The following is an 8,627-nucleotide window of genomic DNA, read 5'->3' as shown; positions in this document are numbered from 1 at the left end:
CGTAACGTTTTATTTATCGAAAGAAGATAAAAAGAGTAGGTAGTAACTAGTACTACAAACCAAACATTGGTAACAGACACCTACATAATAATACAATAATAATATTTTAACAAAACACATTAACCTAACAATTATTTCATTAATAAACAATAATAATGCCTACTAGTAAACTAAACTTCCTTCTTACAACTATTGAGATCTTTAAAACTAAATAAAAAGAGAAGGTGCCGAAGTAACCAACAAATTCAGTATTTCAGATTATCGTAAAATAAATGATGATCTCCATGCATATAATATAACTTTAAGGATTAAAATTGCTCAAACATTCAATTTTTTGGGTTCTGTGTATATTAGTAGTGGTATTGTGTATAAATCCTGCTTCCTCCTTTGAGGCAGTAGTGTCCGGTTATCATACATATTGGAGTTTGTACATAACCTCCTCGTGTTTATACAACAACCCTCTGATCTGTATTACTGAAGGATCTCCAACTTTTTTGCATGGACAAATGGTGCTGTAATTACCGAGGAGTGCATCGTAAATTTTAAAAATATAATCATTCTAGATGCTTGTTTGGATGGTCTATTTTTCCTCATACGGTCCATGTGTCCACATAGTATAATGGAGAAATGCACACATTTTTCAAGGTCGAGTGGACACTACCTCCATCATCATGTGCCCTTTTTCTAAAATAAGTTGCTTTAATTTATTATGTATTCCTATTTTTTTATATATTTGCCAGAGCGCTGCAGAGGGGTTTATTTTTGTTTTGGTGAACGCAGCCGTTCGATATTAAAGTGATTTTTTTAAATCCTTTACGAATTTCTTCTTTTATAAAGTCAATAATGCAAGAATAAACTCATTCGCTGAAACACCCCCATCGTTTTCATGCCAAATGTACAGAACATCTGTCATATTGTTTTTATAGATGGTGACACCATGTAATTGAAGTTTTTCTTATAGTATTGAGAAGAAACTAAAAGTTTCGGACAAGGCCGTGTACCCTGAAGCTTCTTTGTTGCGACTAAACGGTGGTCAGAGCAGGATGCAATATCCAGCTTTTTTGCATATCTTGCCTCATTTTTTTTCTTTCTTAAGTGAATTTGATTTTCTTTTTCACTTAGATTTCCTTGCTTATAGAAAATTATAAAATTTCACAGCTTTAGACAGGAGTTATGCCATTCTCTGCACACCACGACTCATTAATTTTATGCATTAATGATTTAGATTAAAATGCATCCTCCACGTATTGTTCTTTAACTAGTCGAGCGACAATAATGGCTCAAAACTTCAGGCAGTAGAACTAACCACTGTCTGACTCCAGACAACAACCAGAATCTGACTTCAAAGATGTTGCGCTTCAAAGTACTACCAACATCTGATTGTTGTCGCCTCTTGATTACTCTTCTGATATTTATGAGTCCAAAAATGTAGGCTTTCTTAGCTTGACAAGCTCCAGAAATAGTTAGGCGAGCTTGTTCATTAAGTAATCTGTGTAGAAAAGATCTATTAGATAAATTCAAGCCGTGATGATTGCATGTTTCTCTTATTTTTCTTTACGCTCTTTTAACGTAAATAGTACGCAAACTTACTGTTTTAGTTAGTACCGCTATATTTTTTCCCCAAGACTATTTTTTTATTCATCTTTCGTTTATCCTCTATGTTTGGTTCATTAGTCAATAAATCATTGTCTGAGTATTCGCATTCAAATTGTCCCGTTTCGTGATTCAATATAAACCTATGATTGCGTGTACCCAATTCATCCTGATCACTTTTCTCATCTGAATTTGAAGCTGCAAGGCGTTCGAACAGCCCCATTTCATGGTTGAGTATAAGTTTCGTGTTGACATCAGTATTCATAGACGAAAATACAACCAGGGATAAAAATTATCCACACCTTTCTCCAAAACTGTTTCATTATTGTCTTAATGTAAATGTCTAAATTATTATCTTATGCTAAACGGAATCGGTACATCATTTATGAAGTCTATATCAATAATTACTACTTGTTGTGTTTTAACAGGGTGTGTTTATAATGCTGCATGCTTGATTTTCTCCGAGTTCAGCATGATGACGATCATTCAGAACCATGTTTACCAATCGTTTGCTCATAAGTTTGCTAAAGCACATCAAGAAAGTTACATTAGATTATAATAAACAGTTGTATTACCTACTTACCGGGCTTTTAAAATTCACTTTTCTTTAAGTAAACACAAATAATTGTGCAATGTAATGTAGTTTTACACTTTTTTATAGCTTAAATATTGTTTTTCGACAAACGTAAATAATCCGCTATGTGCACTAGCAACTGGCGCAATAAATAGAAACTTTTTTTACTTTAAAATGCAATATGTGACCGGAATCTTATTAAGTTATTTATTTTCACTTTTACCATTGTTTTTGTAGCATTAATATCAAATTCTTTTTATTTGTACAAGAGAGTATTATACGCAGCTTCTATTTTGTTAGCATTATGGTATTGTGGATCACTTTTTTCTACAAGCAAACACCTTGACTATATTATATTTCAATAATTATTCAGTTCGGATCAGCCATATAATAATATATATTATAGATAACGCAGCTTGTTTGTTTGCATTGTGATATTGTGGATCCGTATGATTAGCTTCGTGTTTTGTTATATAGTTATTATTAAATTCCTTTCTGTTTTGTTAACTTCCTTGTGCCTTTTCTCTCCCCGGCACTTTACATTAGAGTAAAATCAGTAAACTCAGTCAAAGCTCACTTGAGAACGTGGCGACCTCAGTCTCGGGTAACTTTTCCTGGGATATTACCAGGCGTAAACAACTGTACAGATGCTTCACATTAAACGTAGTAGCTCGAGACCGAGTGTGGTGTGGGGCGGGTGCTTCTTTGACCTTGAATAATAATAATCAAAATCAGATTCATAAGATCCATTTTTTTATTTTCATTCTAAAGAATCAAAAGTAATAAGTTAATCTAGCCACAGATGTGATAAAAAAAAAATTTAAGGGCGGACATGCTCAGCGTAGGTCATTATGGAGCTTTTATTGCATTTTCAAAGCATGATCCTGGACATTCCTTAAACGTTGTAGATAATCTATTTATATAATTTTGAAGCCTTATTATCCTTTATATTTATTTTAAACATTTGATGACTGCATAAAGTATTTTTATTACATAAAATAGTATTCTTTTAAACCTCTCGCTCTAATGTTTTATAATATAGTCATATTTCAGTACATGGGGCTCGATTTCCTAACTATCATCTCGTGTGACACCAGACGACATGACGTAAGTGTGGCGTCAGCCAATACACGCTCGAGCGGGCGGCATGTATTGGCTGACGTCACAATTACGACATGTCGTCTGGTGTCACACGAGATGATAGTTAGAAAATTGAGCCCATGCATGTGTAGTGGTGTGAAGATTTTTTACATTTATTAATTTTTAAACGCATTTATAAAACCATTAGTATAATTTATGACGAGATATTTTTAGTAAAATATTTACGATAAAAAATTATATTGATAATCTCTGTGATCCCAAATTTGACAAGAATTAGGCATTTTATTATTCAAAAAATCGGCAAGATTAACACATTTGAAGATAATTATAAATATACTAATTATAAGCTATGTCTTTGACCATTCAAGTGTGATAAACATCCTACGAATAATGATTGCTTTATAATAATTATTGACCTAAGAATAAGGTAGTGTTTTTTTGAAATACGCCATTTCTTTTGGCATTCCCCAGTGGTTAAGCTACAACATACGGCCGTAGCCATAAACTGACTATATTCTAAAACATTAGAGCGAGAGGTTTAAAAGAATGCTATTTTATGTAATAAAAATACTTTATGCAGTCATCAAATGTTTAAAATAAATATAGAGGATAATAAGGCTTCAAAATTATATAAATAGATTATCTACAACGTTTAAGGAATGTCCAGGATCATGCTTTGAAAATGAAATAAAAGCTTCATTTTGACCTACGCTGAGCATGCCCCCCCTTAAACTAAATTAATTTTACCATTCTGACTGAATCCACTTTAGATGTTAAATTCATATGCAATTAAAAATTTTACATTACTGTTTTGAACATCCTGTAAATAAAATTTAGTTCTCCAATGCTCGTTTATTACTATCCCACGAAAAAATATTGATATAGGTATCTTTAGGTTTATTTATGTTTTCATTATTACTTGAACGAGGACAAGTCAAGCCAATACATTCAAATTATATATTACATACGGTTTATATACAATAATTATCGCCTTACAGTTACAAGGTTGATGGAAAGACGTTGATTGGCTGTGCGCATCGTACGGATGGCGCGTGGTAGCAACAGGTCTGGCAGAGGTACATATCTGATGCTTCCACTTTCGGAGAAAACATTATCTTGAAGCCCATTCCGTTTGAATGCCGACTCCGGGAGTTTTTCGATCTGCCAAAAATAAATAAATTTTCCATTCATTAACAATTAAAACTACACTTTGATGTGAAGTGGACATGGACAAATGATCGTGACTTCTTCTTCATCTATAGCTATACCATACGACTAATAATCTTAACCCAGATGATTTGACCGTCTGGCAACAGTTTTCTCCGCGGCTCGTATCCAACCCTCTCGGCATGTCAGTGGAAAACTAGTGCCACGTAATATTTTTCCATTCATCTGGGTGGACTTTTTCCTCACTCTTGCCACACCTGACCAAATATACCACAAGTTTTTCAACATGTGAAATTTTCCTGACCATAATTGTGAACATAAAATCTGAAAAAATCGGCGTAAACATACTGAAGAGAATATGAGAGATTCAGAGGTTTTATAAGTACGGAAGATGATTATATCGTTTTTCGATAGGGATAGCTTGTTATAATTACTATTTTAATTCTTCTGACAAATCCAGCTCTAAATAAACACTTTTACTAGAATCAAAAGGGGCGCATATCATATTATTATATTATTTAAAACAATTAAACGAAAAAATATATAGGTACTTACCTATATAAATTCTAACAGTCGGTCCGTTGTCTTCATATTAATTTTAACATATTGTGTTGACATCGGGAGGCCAGGGGTTGCATTGCTTACTTGGGGTGGTTGTGACTAGTTCTCCGCCGCCATCAGCTGTCAGACGCCATTTCTGAATTCTATCACAGTGACAGGGGCGAAAGGGCCATAGAAAAATTATACCCGCTAATCAGCCTATAGTACAAGGTACAGCTCATAGATGGCTGTATGACGGCCGTAAATTAATAAAAAATCGTTCGCCCATCTCTAATTTCGCCCATCCCTATGATTTGCTAGTACGATACTCAGATTAGTGAGAGCCAATCAAATTAACGGATTTGATCTATATGAAGTCTTTGCAAATGCCATACTTTGACAACTGAAGTTATTTAAATCCACTGTCATTCAGCTACCTAGAAACTTCAGATAATATAATATGTATTATTTATTATCAGTACAATTAAACTGTGTTATTAAAGTATTCGACTGTCCAGAATTAATATTATATTGGTACGTATCTTGTTATTGTGCTTGTTAATATTTATTATACGTGACAAATCGTTTGGCATATTGACTATTGTAATAAAATAATATTACACCGATAGACTTCCAGACTGATATGCTATCCTTACAAAATAATACGAAACATCTTATATTTATTAATTTGACCATGATATAACAATGATAATTAATTATACGCTAGTTATTTTAATATTAAGGAATCAATCAAGAATTACATGGTTTATGCAATTGTAGGTTATTTTTGTAATTTACTGAAATAAAATGTATGACACTAAATCGAAACCTTTCAGTAAGTTGTAATACGTAACTGTCATTTAATACATGCCCATATATAATGTAATCATTCTCTTTTTGTTCGTTATGTCATACCAAAATAGAAACGTTTACTTCAAACCAATTACCAATTATATGTTATCTATATTATGATAATCTTATTGTCATTCTTTTCAATTTTAAGATGTCTCGCAGCTGTTGGGTGACAGGTTAAGGTGTCTTGTCAAATCCCACCAAAGACAGATCACGAACGGCGGCAATCGATTCATTTAATCGTGAATAGAAAAATTAAACTGCTAAACAAACTACCTACCTTCAACGGCGGGAGTATGCAGAAATCATTTTCTCCCAACAGACTACTCCGGAAGCAAGCAGGAATGTGTGGTATGTCATTCGCAAAACTTTATTCCCTATTATCAGATAGTACTTCTATATATAGACAAGAAGATGATGCTGACACTTAAACAATAATTGTATTAAATTTTAATCCGCGTAATGCATCCGATGATTGTACTTAGAGCCCTTCTAAACCATCTTTAATTACTGATGTGACGATTCCTTGTAGTTCATTACGAATGCATTCTTTTACCAAAGTTGACTAACTCAAACATTTAAATATATACCTGATTCTGATAGCTAAATAAATTAATCCCACATTAAAGACTGCAATCCACCCTGTGGACGTTACCCTTATTTGTACCTACCTAAATAATATGATTGGAGGTGCATAATATGTACCTATATACTGACAAATAGTTTTTATTCTACAATCATAATTGTTAGTAGGTACTTGCATTTCACAGGTTACAAAAACTTTCAGACGTTTTTAAGGTTCTTCCGAAAAATGTTATCATTTCTACGCGTCACTTTTTTCTTCCTTAGCCGGCTCGCACATCACAACTCGCCTTGTATGCCTGACGGCCATAAATCAAAACTTCCGAGACCACCGCCGAATGTTACATGCTACAACCTCGCACATCTGCCTACCGGCAAACGTCAAACGCGAAAAAGGAGGTCTCTCGTCTGCCATTTTTATTGTGTTGATTGTATGAACAAACGTCAAACGCGGTGACCAGCGATGAGCGAGCAATGACAGTGTAGACAGAGACAGAGACAGAAATGGCCGATTGAGCAGCTGTGCGCATGCGCGGAGTCGACATTTTTCGATATCAACATGCAGTTCGTCGCATGCAGGAGCGTCGCAGTTGCATCGGCCAATCTGCGAAGCTCCATTTGATAACGTTTGTTTCTTGGTTTACGATGACGTCACATCGACGAATTCATCGTAAGACGCATACGGCGAGTTCTGATGTGCGAGCCCTCTTAGTATTTACGACGATTATCTTTATTTCGGAGTAAGTTATTATTATTTGTATTCATTTTTTTTAGTAAGGGGGGTCAAGAAAGCGGAATGTGCAGCCTTTCATCATATCGAATCCGGAGAAGGGACACCTTGACCTTGGCTCAGCCGCATGCTGCGGGAATCTAAAAAATATAAAGATGAGCTATTATTATCCATGACCATTCCGATTATAAGAAGATCATAGGGGGCCTCCACAGAGTAGAGGTTTGCATCAACAGATTTTTGTTTTTATAAGGAAATGGATGTTAGCCACTTCCTCAACCTATTAGGTCCATACTCTGACTCCAAACACAAATTGAAAAACAATATGTGTATTTGCCAGACACAGGATTCGAACCTGAGATCCACGACATTATAAGCCGACCTGTAAGCCGCGCTCGACCATCTTGGCCATTTATTATAATTATTTTAATATTAATTATTCAGGGATAATATCATTAATTTATGCATTTTTAAAATCTAATAGAATATGTAAACTGACAAATAGTTTTTACCATACAACTGTTTAGTACTTGCATTTCGTATGTCGTGACGTGTAATTAACTTTATTTCAGAGTGAGTTAGTTATTATTTGTTTACATTTTTTTAGTAACGGGAGCTCAGAAGCGATCTGTCCACCCTTTCATCGCATCCAAGCAGCTCATGCAGCCTCACCAGTCATCACTCCAATTAGACCTGACTCGACTATGACTACTGTTGCATTAATTCCCTACCGATGCAAGAGTTCAGTGCTCCAAATAGAAAATCTTACGAGCCGGAGCGCTGAATAATCAAAAAATATCAAAGTGGGTTAGATATTTTTCGGATATCATAAGGGCGATATGCCTAGTAATCAGGGTTTCATTTACGCTTGAAGGGGCCCTGCGCTAATACAAATTACCCCCCCCCCCCCCATATACCACATTAAATGTAGTTTTTTATTTTATAATACCTACTCATTTTTTGCAAAATCACTTATTTTTCATCAATGTTCATATTATAATTGGACTCTTATCTTCAAAATTCTGGAAGCTCGTACATTTGTGTATTCCTTCGCTGCAAGGTTCTTTTGTGATTTCAAATTATTTTTCAGGTTCCGGAGACCTACTAATTTAGGGTCCCGGACCTGTAGCCCCTTTAGCTTCTTCTTCCACGGCGCTACATCCCGGGGTGGAATTTGGCCTCCTCCACAACCGCTCTCCACTCACTCCGTTCTCTCGCCACACTTCTCCAGTTACCGGGTCTTCCTATATGAAGCCAGTCCACTTCCACGGCGTCAGCCCATCTCCTTCTTGGACGGCCTCTGGGTCTCCTCCGTTGGGGTAGCCACTTCGTCATGATCCTTGGCACTCTAACTTCAGGCATTCTCTCCACATGTCCCGCCCATCGTAGTCTTTGGGACTTACAGTATCTTATGATTGTTTGCTGTTCAATCAGCTCTTCCAACTCGTGGTTCATTTTTATTCTGTAGTTCCCATTTTCCAACGTGGG

General features: G+C 35.3%; 2 long non-coding RNA genes across 2 annotated transcripts; one reads left to right on the top strand and one right to left on the bottom strand.

The window, feature by feature from the left end:
- LOC147079410 (uncharacterized) lies at window positions 1–5,144 on the bottom strand. The gene is made up of 3 exons (XR_015071943.1): window positions 4,991–5,144; window positions 4,265–4,429; window positions 1–2,877 (listed from the first exon to the last, which is right to left on the bottom strand). It is a non-coding gene; the product is annotated as an uncharacterized LOC147079410 (long non-coding RNA).
- Window positions 5,145–5,425: 281 nt separating this feature from the next.
- On the top strand, window positions 5,426–7,848 carry LOC147079409 (uncharacterized). Its single transcript, XR_015072282.1, has 4 exons — window positions 5,426–5,509; window positions 5,979–6,178; window positions 7,184–7,361; window positions 7,747–7,848. It is a non-coding gene; the product is annotated as an uncharacterized LOC147079409 (long non-coding RNA).
- Window positions 7,849–8,627: the final 779 nt, after the last annotated feature.

This window comes from Rhyacophila brunnea, unplaced genomic scaffold (genome assembly GCF_057557595.1).
Source record: "Rhyacophila brunnea isolate RB1 unplaced genomic scaffold, BYU_Rbru_1.0 scaffold_1, whole genome shotgun sequence".
NCBI classification, from domain to species: Eukaryota; Metazoa; Arthropoda; class Insecta; order Trichoptera; family Rhyacophilidae; genus Rhyacophila; species Rhyacophila brunnea.
This window is presented reverse-complemented; position numbering and strand designations above follow the sequence as displayed.